We start from the raw sequence: 10,578 nt of genomic DNA on the forward strand, positions 1-10,578 counted from the left end.
CACAAGAGATAACATTGGAAAGAATGAATCTAAATGCTTAGAGAGGCCTTCAAATAGAATGAATCCAAATGCTTAGAGAGGCCTTCAAATCGACTAAGAGTGACACGAGAATATGCTAAATTACATCAGAAGCCTCAAACGTAACAGAATTGGCACACAACTCAGTAATCTAAGTCACAGAAATTCTTTCCTGCATACAGCCAAGAAAAGGGTTACAGGTTTAGTAGTGCAACATGTAGAAGAATTCCAAGGACACAAAAATTATAAACTGTTGTATGTATTCCACTTCCTACAACTAAACAAAAATTATATCTATATGTATGTACAAAGAAGAGAATAGTGGATTAGAAAAAGTAGAAAAACGTCGTATAACACACACAAAAATATAATATTATATATGTATATATATATATATATATTACAGATTAATTATAAAGCTGCAAAATGCAGCAAAGAATGAATTAAATAAGTAGAAAAATATAAGCACACCAACCAAGAAACAGAAGATCAAGCAAAGCAAGCTCAAAAATCAATAAATAGACTTGTGCCTTCATTTTTCGACCCTTCCCCACGCTTCTTTTAAGTTAAGAACTCAGTCGGCCCCTACTACCCTCGACCTTCAGATCGACTAAGTACTATCTAGTCTATTTATGCACTAGGAACAATCACAGAAAACAACTTAGCAGCACAAGAGATAACATTTGCAAGAATGAATCTAAATGCTTAGAGAGGCCTTCAAATCAACTACGAGTAACACTAGAATATGGCTGAATTATCTCAGTAGCCTCAAACGCAGTATGATTGCTCTGTAATCTGCCTCAAACACAAAGTCTTTCCTGCATACAACCAAGAAAAGGGTTACAGGTTTAGTGCAACATGTAGAAGAATTCCAAGGAGATAAAATAACAAACTGTTGTGTGTATTCCACATCCTAGACAAAGATCGAACCCCAATTTTATCGGGTACCGACAAATGTAGAGCATCAGAAAGATTTTGCAGTAGTTCTTCATTGATGGCTTAAGTATGAAATGACACACTAAATATCGAACTAAAGTTAGTTTATTAAAAAAATGTTTGAATATTGAAGCAAATATTGGTCGCAGCTTTATACCCTTCAACTCGCTGGAATAAATAGTGAAGTGGTCAAAATTGAACTGGGGCAGTAGTACGCTACCCTCCATTCCATCCATTGTATAATAACCAGTTAAATTACCCACACACGTCAAATACCCCCAAACAGAAGTCTTGCTCGCCCTCAAGCAAGTTAGACAAATAAGCACATTCACAAGACCCATGATTTGACGACTGTAATAAAAGTTCGGATTTCCCACCTGCTGGGAAACCTAGTACCTTCTCGCACACCAAAATGCTGACAGTTTCTGATAGTCCTTCTCTATTAACCGAATGAACATGTTGAGAAACAGATCTTTCTCATCTGAGATTGAAACAAATGTTATTAGTTGTTAAATATTACTATCAGCAGCATACCCTAATTGAAACCAAAAATTACTAAATCATTTACCCTGGTATACATCAAGAACAAAGCAATGAAGGTTTGCAATCACTTTAATCAACAAAGACGTTTTCTGATGAGCATAAGATGAACGAGGTACACTGCAAGGGGTGAATTCAAATTTATGTGTCCATATACATTGACACCATGCAATAGTTGTAACTGACTAATTTGGTGAAATAAGAATTATTGAGATGATGTAGATAATACATACTCTAATGGTGCATCCTCTTCACAAACTAGAACGTTAGACGATCACCAGCCAGATACAAGTATAAAGATTGCTGCTAAAGCTTCCCTCTGAAGGAACACATTTGTAGGGTCAGAAAAAAAAATGCACGATTTCCTTGAGAAAAGATTATAACAATTGATGAATCAAAAGAATTGAATTGATGTGTGCAGTATAGCATATCAATTTCCATTTACTCTTGCAAATAAAACAAATACTAACCATCATACATTGACAAATAGCTTAAACTCTTCTTACTAATCATTTGTATCTCTTTGCAATGACAAAAACCAAATGAGGAAATGAAGTCACTTGAACAGTTCATGGTAGTTTTTCAATTAGACGATCAAGATGGCAAAAAAAATATGCTGGTAAACTTACGAACTCATTCTATGTGCTAAGTGACTTGTGAACATAGCAACTACAGTTTGGGAAGCCCTCTTTATTCCATTTCACAAAATACCAGCAAAAAAAATTAGTTGGTTAGGTTTAAGTTCAGAAATTTGCCACTAGATCCACAGGCACACACTATACTTGCAAATAACATGCAAAATACAAATAAGATTGTCCCCAGACTATATAGTACAAACATTTAAGATAAGATCATCAAGTCTAAGTTATTGCAGGTGCTCAAACTCTCACCTTTTCATTTGAAAGTAACTTTCATAAAATTAGCATCCATTAGTTAAAACCAGCAATTTGATCTCAAAATCTCTCAAGCACATCATTAGTGTGTTCACATAAGCAAATACATTTTCTAAGACACGCAGATGTCATGCTTTGAGTCTTGTCGACCTTCAATCATGAAAAGCAAAGAAACCTTACCATGAAATCTATAGCACTATATAAGATTTTAAAATTAGTTGTACTGAAGGAAAGCTTACAAAGTTTATCATAATGAATGACCGAAAATTTGAAGCATCTGAGACGACATCTGCCAAGCGCTTTGTATTATGTTCCAGTCCCTTCGGGTAACTTGCCTCGGTGGGAGCATTTAACTCTCTTGAATCTATACCAAACATTTTTTCAGCAATGCAAGAACCTATACAAAACAAATGCTCATGTTAACAGTAGGGCAAAATGAGAAATTGAAAACTGCATATGTATAAAAGGCAAAATCTTCTCAAAGTGTAGATATTGCAATGCTTATTGTACGGTAAATACTATATACATTTGTTATAGACTCAATTGAGTGCTCAACCAGCTTCCATGGCCCATGATTTCTTTTTTAGATGCAAGTTCAGCAAACCTAATGCGAAAGTAAAAAAGCAAATGTGTCTAGTAAGTACTTGGGAAAGAGCCTGTAAAAGCATATATTAAGATGCCAAGATTTGACAATCAATGGGGATTTATATATCAAAGAAACACTAATATAGCACATATTTGTACAGGCATATGAGATAAAGAAAAATAGGATACTATGTATGTATTATTTATAGAGTAGCAAGACAGCAAACAGTGGATTAGAAAAAGAATAAAAACGTCAGCCACAGTATAACTCACAAAAATATAATATATTTAACAGATTAATTATAAATCTGCAAAATGCAAGCAACGAATGAATTAAATAAGCAGAAAAATATAGGTGCAACAACCAAGAAGCAAATGATCAAGCAAAGCAAGCTCAAAAATCAATAAATAGACTTGTGCCTTCAGTTTTCCATCCTTTCCACTGGTTTCTTTTATGTTAAGAACTCAGTCGCCCCCTACCACCCTCGACAGTCGCCCCCTACCACCCTCGACCTTTAGATCGACTAAGTACTTTCTAGTCTATTTATGCAACAGGATCTTCAGTTTTCCATCCTTTCCACTGGTTTCTTTTATGTTAAGAACTCAGTCGCCCCCTACCACCCTCGACCTTTAGATCGACTAAGTACTTTCTAGTCTATTTATGCAAGAATGAATCTAAATGCTTAGAGAGGCCTTCAAATCGACTACGAGTAACACTAGAATATGCTGAATTATCTCAGTAGCCTCAAATGCAGCATGATTGCTCTGTGATCTGACTCAAACAACCCTAAACTCAAACACAAAGTCTTTCCTGCATACAACCAAGAAAAGGGTTACAGGTTTAGTGCAGCATGTAGAAGAATCCCAAAGAGATAAAAATTATAAACTGTTGTATGTATTCCACTTCCTACAACTAAACAAAAAATTATATCTAAATGTATGTACAAAGAAGAAAATAACTAACCACACATCCAGGCATAGTGAATATATATCGTGTTATTCAGAATTAGACAACGCAAGTACAACCACAATTTTATCAGGTACCGACAAGTTTAGAGCATCAGAAAGATTTTGCAATAGTTCTCCATTGATGGCTTTAGTATGAAATGACACACTAAATATTGAACTAAAGTTAGGTTTATAAAAATAAATGTTTGACTATTGAAGTAAATATTGGTTGCAGCTTTATACCCTTCAACTCACTGGAATAAATAGTGAGATGGTCAAAACTGAACTGGAGCAGTAGTGCGCTACCCTCCATTCCATCCATTGTATAATATCAAGTTAAACAATTACCCACACACATCAAATACCCCCAAACATAAGTCTTGCTCTACTTCAAGTCAAGTTAGACAAATAAGCACATTCACAAGACATTAGATAATCCTCTACTTCAAGTCACGTCAAATCACACAAATCATTTAGAGAAATTAGGTTGACCCCGAATTCACTCGCGGGTAAGACTTTAGAACAAGAATTGTACACGAACTAATTCCCTAAGAGTTAGGCATCCCAATGCTTCAATGTAAGTTCGATTTATGTATTGGGAGTCTCAAACCATCGTCACTAATTCATAAAGAGAGTTTCTTCCGGCTATTCTTTATTTTAAGCACATAAGATCTTTCTCCCAAACTCAAGCAAAATTTATCGCTCACAAGTCAATATGATGCATAAATCAAAAGGTCTTATTCATTTGGATGTAATGGGGCTTTTGGTAAAGGTGTGATCATATTTGGTTAAGTAGCTTATCACATTCTTAAAATACTAGCACATCCATCATAGCATCCTTCACAACATCCTTCACATCTCACTCAATGCGTGCAAAATTCTGACAGCTCAACACCCCAAACTTGAATTTTTCTACCATCTAAACAAAGTCATCTTATTCTTTTGAGCAGATTTCTATTTTTCACTTTTTTTTCTAGCCTTTGGCTTTTTTTTACACATCATAGGCTGCCTTTTATTTTTATTTTTTTTACTAGCCTTGGCTTTTTTTTACACATGAAAGGCTGCCTTTTTTTTCTAGCCTTGGATTTTTTTTACACATTAAAGGCTGCCTTTTTATTTTATTTTTGCTTGAAGACACAACTTTTCACTTTGTATCTCAGTATAAATGAATACCACCTGATGAATGTTCCAGGACTTCCATCTTTTTCTTGCCACCATAAATACCCTCCCAAGAATTTTCCAGGATTTCCATCTTTTTCTTGCCACCATAAATACCCTCCAGAGAATGTGCTAGCATTTTATTTTTAGTGACTAGGGTAGAAAATATAGGCCAAAAAATGGATATAATAAGCAGGCTAATATAGTACTTCAAAATTTTCAACAAAGAAATTAGGCTTTTGCGGCTCAAACTGGCTCACTAGGGGTTTATGTAGGGTTAGGCATGTGATAATTTGGATATGAGGCTTTTTGTCCTATTGCCTAAATCATTTTTATGCACCAATGTCAACAAGATTGCAACTCATAAAGCTCTCATTCAGTCGATCGGCCCTATGGCTTTTTCAATTAATTTTTCAAAACCGGAATAGTTCTCTCTCCTTAGCTCAAGAAATCGGGCACCAAAGAACACTCTTGTCACTTTATCTGAAGCACGGGAAACCTAGTTCTCCAGAAGTTAGTAAGCAACAAGTTTACAGACCAACCCTTGAGAGAAATGAAGCCTACACTAATAACCCATAAAAAAGTGGTGAAAGTAGTGACAATCAATATAGAGAAGATCTTGCATGCATACACAAATAGCAAGTAGCATAGTACTAGGGCAATTTTTGGATATTTATGAAGCTAATATCCGTTGTTTATCAATTGGTGATGTGTATGAAATCATTAAAAACTAGGGAGATGCACATATTAGAGAGCCATGGCAGACAACCTCTCGGAAATTTACTCTTAATCACATAACATGTCAATTACAAAAAAACATTTAAATTCTCTATAAAATCAACATATCAGGCATGAATGAGAATAAATAGCAGTTAGGCACCCATGTATAAGTAGGAAACATCACAAGTTGAGTATATACGGGTTTGAATGACACCCGAAAAAGATGAGAAGAAGTGTTACCAGAATCTGCAAAGACCAAGATTTGACGACTACAATAAAAGTTCGGATGTCCTACCTGCTGGAAACCCGGTACCTTCTCACATACCAAAATGCAGAAAGCAAACCTCTACCAGTGTATCATTATCAGAATAAAAAACATAATACTCTGTCAATTTAGATCATCTTCGAAACTTTCCAACATTCAATTTTCATTGATCGATTAAATTGTTTTCTTTAAATATATACTGCCATCTTTACAAGATCGGTCTTACCTTCCTACCTTCCTTTTCTGGCATTAAAATTCCTTTTTATGAAGCTTATTCCCTACAAAATAGTGTGAATCATTTGCATATCATGTAAGACCCCGAGCAAATTAAGTGTTATTTAAATGTGGTTTTTATTAACATGATTTTCAAATCATATGCGAAAGGAAGGAAACGTTTTATATCACAGAAAAAAGAGAATTTCTTTCGTTTTCTTTTATCATCACTAGAAAAAATAAGTACTACATCACAACATAAGTTGATTTCTTACAAAAAAATGTACCTACTCTTTTTTTCATCAGGGCCGGGAGTCCAATATAGGAAGCTAGTTGCTCCTGCAGTCAACCTCTTCCCAAGCTCCTGCAAGAAGAAACAAACTTCATTAAAATCTTATAAAAAGAAAACAGATATGATTATGATAATATATATATATATATATATATATATATATATACTAAGGTAACGATCATTTCTATTAGGACCCCAAAAACAGATGCACTTAACATTTTATGGAAAAGATGAATGATATCCATAGGTTAAGCCAGAGAGGTTTTACATGGACTAAATGATTTTCCGATGCAGCACGAACGATTCGGCACTCAAACTGACTTACAAATAACCTACAAAGAAGATTGTCAATCTCAGATAGCCTTAAAATTACATTAAGTACAGAATGCACTCCTGCGCATAATGAATAATTGTGGTGAGTGAAGCAAGTTTATTAAAGAAAAAAAAAGTGCAGCTATAAGAAGCAGCAGCATTGTGACCATCTGCTAGAATGTTTCATTATCTAAATTGCAAAATAAGAAAGATAGGACATGAAGAAATAATTTATACCCGATTTCAGCATGGAAGGAAGGCATATATTCAAATTACCTAGGCAGTTGTACATCATCTTCATTCAAAAATCCTGGAACTAAAGACTCTGCATGACTTAACAGTGAACCTACATGCAACAGAGTATTAGAATATAGATATGTACTACTACTTCATTAACCAAGGGAAGAGTTAGATGCATGCATACATAAGTTCTTGCTAACTGTGGACACTTTGTCATCTGACAGTTTCTAATAGTCCTCTATGAACCGAATGAACATGTTGAGAAACAGATCCTTCTCATCTGGGATTGAAACAAATGTTATTAGTTGTTAAATATTACTATCAAGCAGCATACCCCGATTGAAACGGAACAAAGCAATGAAGGTTTGCAATAACTTTAATCAACAAAGACGTTCTCGTATGATCATAAGATGAACGAGGTACACTGCAAGGGCGAATTCAAATTTATGTGTCGATATACATTGATGACTTAAGGTGTTTAAGATCCACGCAATAGTTGTAACTGACTAATTTGGTGAAATAAGAATTCTTGAGATGATGTAGATAATACATACTCTAATGGTGCATCCTCATCGTAAGACGTTTGACGAGCACCAGCCAGATACAAACTCTCCATGAGGGAGTAGAAAGATTGCTGTTAAAGCTTCCCTCTGAAGGAGCACATTTGTAGGGTAAGAAAAAAAAATGCACGATATCCTTGAGAAAAGATTATAACAATTGATGAATCAAAAGAATTGATGTGTATAGTATAGCATACCAATTTCCGTTTACTCTTGAGACATAAAACGTCAAATAAAACAAATAACTAACCATCACACATCGACAAGTAGCTTAAACTCATTTGTATCTCTTTGCAATGACAAAAACCAAATGAGGAACTGAGTCTCTTCCATATTATTCTCTCTCTTAATTACTTTCCCCTCACTTTAACTATTTATTATGATTTTTACAAAACATGTGCGGAAAATGAAAACGGTCATCTTAACTGGGATAAGACTGATAAGATTGGTACAAAGTAAATAAATTAGCAAAACGTAATCAAACCTACACTACACTAGTAAGACAATTAAGTAGACATCCGGTTTTCATTTAGACACAATCAAATGAAAGAGCAGAACAGTTAATAAAGCAATTGGGAGCAAACCAAGGTCATAATAAGACCATTACAGCCAATAAACGAATCAACTAACACACTTGAGGCTGAATATGAATAACTATTGCAGCATCTCTTGTCTCCAATATATAAGACTAATTCTATCATCTTGACAACAGCATCAACATTTCAAGCACATTATAAATATAAACTCTAGTCAACAAGTCAGATGTACCAAAAGCTCATAAAAAACAAACGAAAAAATTATGGTTTAGAGTTTAGACCATGCAAGACAACACAATATATTAACTTTGGAACATACTTGACAAAAAGATTGAAACCATAACATATTTCTTAATATACTCAGATATCTGTAAAAGTTATAATCTCAGCAGTCATTACAAATGACAACAAATCAAAATTAGCAGCAAAATTCCCAGGTCTCATGCAATGAAAAAGCAACAAATATGCATTTGGAATGCAAATACAGTGTCATGAGATATCGTTATACCTATAGTTAGAATGAGCATTTAACATACTAAGTCAATGGATTAATCCCTGAAAATTAGATAAGTTTGCTACCGAAACTACTAGGTGTGTATTTCATAGCTTTCTCTATCAACACTCACCTAAAATCAATGTAACTGAAACATTAAAGAGATTCTACCTGAACTAGAGGCTTTAATACATCCAGCCAGAACTTCCAAAGAACACACAAGAAAGCTTGGACACAAATCACAGATTCAAAAACAGCTAGAGGCGCTATGTCTGGTGAGGCATCATCTCACAGATCACTTGAGCATGTATACTCAATTCTAGATAAACATTAGCTTCTAGCAGGTAGAACCTAAAAAGGCAAAAGGCCATTCTAACTAAAAATAGAACAAAATACATTTCATAGAGGATAAGATGTCTAGATTAGAAAGCTTAACAGTGTCTCAATGAGATTCTTAAAACTTAGAATTCAGCGAATAAGAAACAACAAAATACTAAGGTTCTCCAGTCTTCTACAGATCATCTCCTTGCTAGTACATTGAAAATCTAGTCAACTCCGAGTGGCGAGAAGCAATAGCCAAGAGAAATGTGAGAACTCCTTCAAGATGCTTAAAAGAAATCTATCTTGAATAAGGATGGTATCGACAACTGCCACTATAACCTGCTCTGGCTCCGTTAATTCCCCATCCTGCTCCACCATAACTAGCACCAGGGCTAAAGTCATATCCACCACTTGCCCTAGCTCCACCATAAACTCCAAAGTCATATCCACCACTTGCTCAAGAAGAGAACCCAATCTCATGAACCCAAATCTATATCCCTAACATATCTAGCCAAACAGGAAGGTAAAATTTGTAAAGTGGAAAATTAGTGGAAACTTACCTAAGCCGCGAAGTCCACAGCAGTCCGACGAAATTGACAGTGACGATGCAGCCGAGATGGCTGGAGTATGACACCGACCGAAGTGAGACTCCGACGGCAGCGACTGCCCAGTGGATCCTGGAGCGCCTCTCACCGATCGGCGAGAATCGGTGTCAACGAAATCAGACGGCGAGTCAGTGAGGAGGTCGATGGTGACGTGAATTCCGCCTCATCGATTAAATAAACACTGACATACAACAAAGACAGTGAAATTACCAAAAAGGAACACAAAATAGCAGAAAAATACAAACAAACAAGGGGAAAAAAGACTACGCAAAGAAATTTTTACAAATTAAAACTCCATAACACACCTTTTTCTAGCTTAATTTGCACGCATTATCACAAACTACAAGTTCGCCCCCAACTAAACCAGTTTCGCAAACCCATTTCGAACACCATTTACACAAAACTAAATAAACATACAACTGAAAGCAAATTCGGAGAGAGAAAAGGTTACCGGAGATTGCTTCCACGTCGGCGGCGCCTGAAGCCACGATGAGCAGCCGGCATCGGCGGCGTCGTCGCAGCCGGAGAATTCGAGGCGACTCAGAAGAGACGAGAGGCGGTCAATGAATGTGATGCTTTTTCCAACGGCAATTAAAATTTGGGAGGAATCAATCGACCAAAATTTTTAATTTAATTAGAAAGGAAAATTCTTTGGGCTGGGATTAATACCATGATGGCCCGAATGAATTAGAAAAAATTAGGGCTGATTATAGTGGGCTATATTTAAATAATTCTTTAAATTGGGTGATTGATTAATTCTTTGGTCTAGATTGATTAATGGGTTAGAAAGGATTGATTAACTTTTTGGTCAAGATTGATTTAGTAAATGGTGGGCTGATTTTAAGTGGGTTACTTTTAAATAATTTGGGGTCAATTAGAGTGATTGGATTTTATCTTATGGATTTGGTGTCACGACCGCCCATACCAGGGGTATCACAAACGC

The 10,578-nt window shown here is 35.5% G+C and overlaps 1 long non-coding RNA gene across 8 annotated transcripts; it reads right to left on the reverse strand.

The window, feature by feature from the left end:
- Positions 1–373: 373 nt before the first annotated feature.
- On the reverse strand, positions 374–10,256 carry LOC121807664. Of its 8 annotated transcripts, XR_006051960.1 has the most exons (15): positions 10,087–10,256; positions 9,591–9,816; positions 8,881–9,446; positions 7,675–7,770; positions 7,305–7,400; positions 7,157–7,226; positions 6,837–6,900; positions 6,568–6,640; positions 6,290–6,341; positions 2,914–2,991; positions 2,627–2,784; positions 1,728–1,813; positions 1,523–1,614; positions 1,351–1,435; positions 374–836 (listed from the first exon to the last, which is right to left on the reverse strand). It is a non-coding gene; the product is annotated as an uncharacterized LOC121807664 (long non-coding RNA). The 8 variants fall into 8 exon arrangements; XR_006051956.1 differs by lacking the exon at positions 8,881–9,446; XR_006051957.1 differs by lacking the exon at positions 8,881–9,446 and having other exon boundaries at positions 6,564–6,640.
- Between the last annotated feature and the right edge of the window lie 322 nt (positions 10,257–10,578).

The sequence above is a fragment of the Salvia splendens genome, chromosome 6 (assembly GCF_004379255.2).
Source record: "Salvia splendens isolate huo1 chromosome 6, SspV2, whole genome shotgun sequence".
Taxonomy (NCBI): domain Eukaryota; kingdom Viridiplantae; phylum Streptophyta; class Magnoliopsida; order Lamiales; family Lamiaceae; genus Salvia; species Salvia splendens.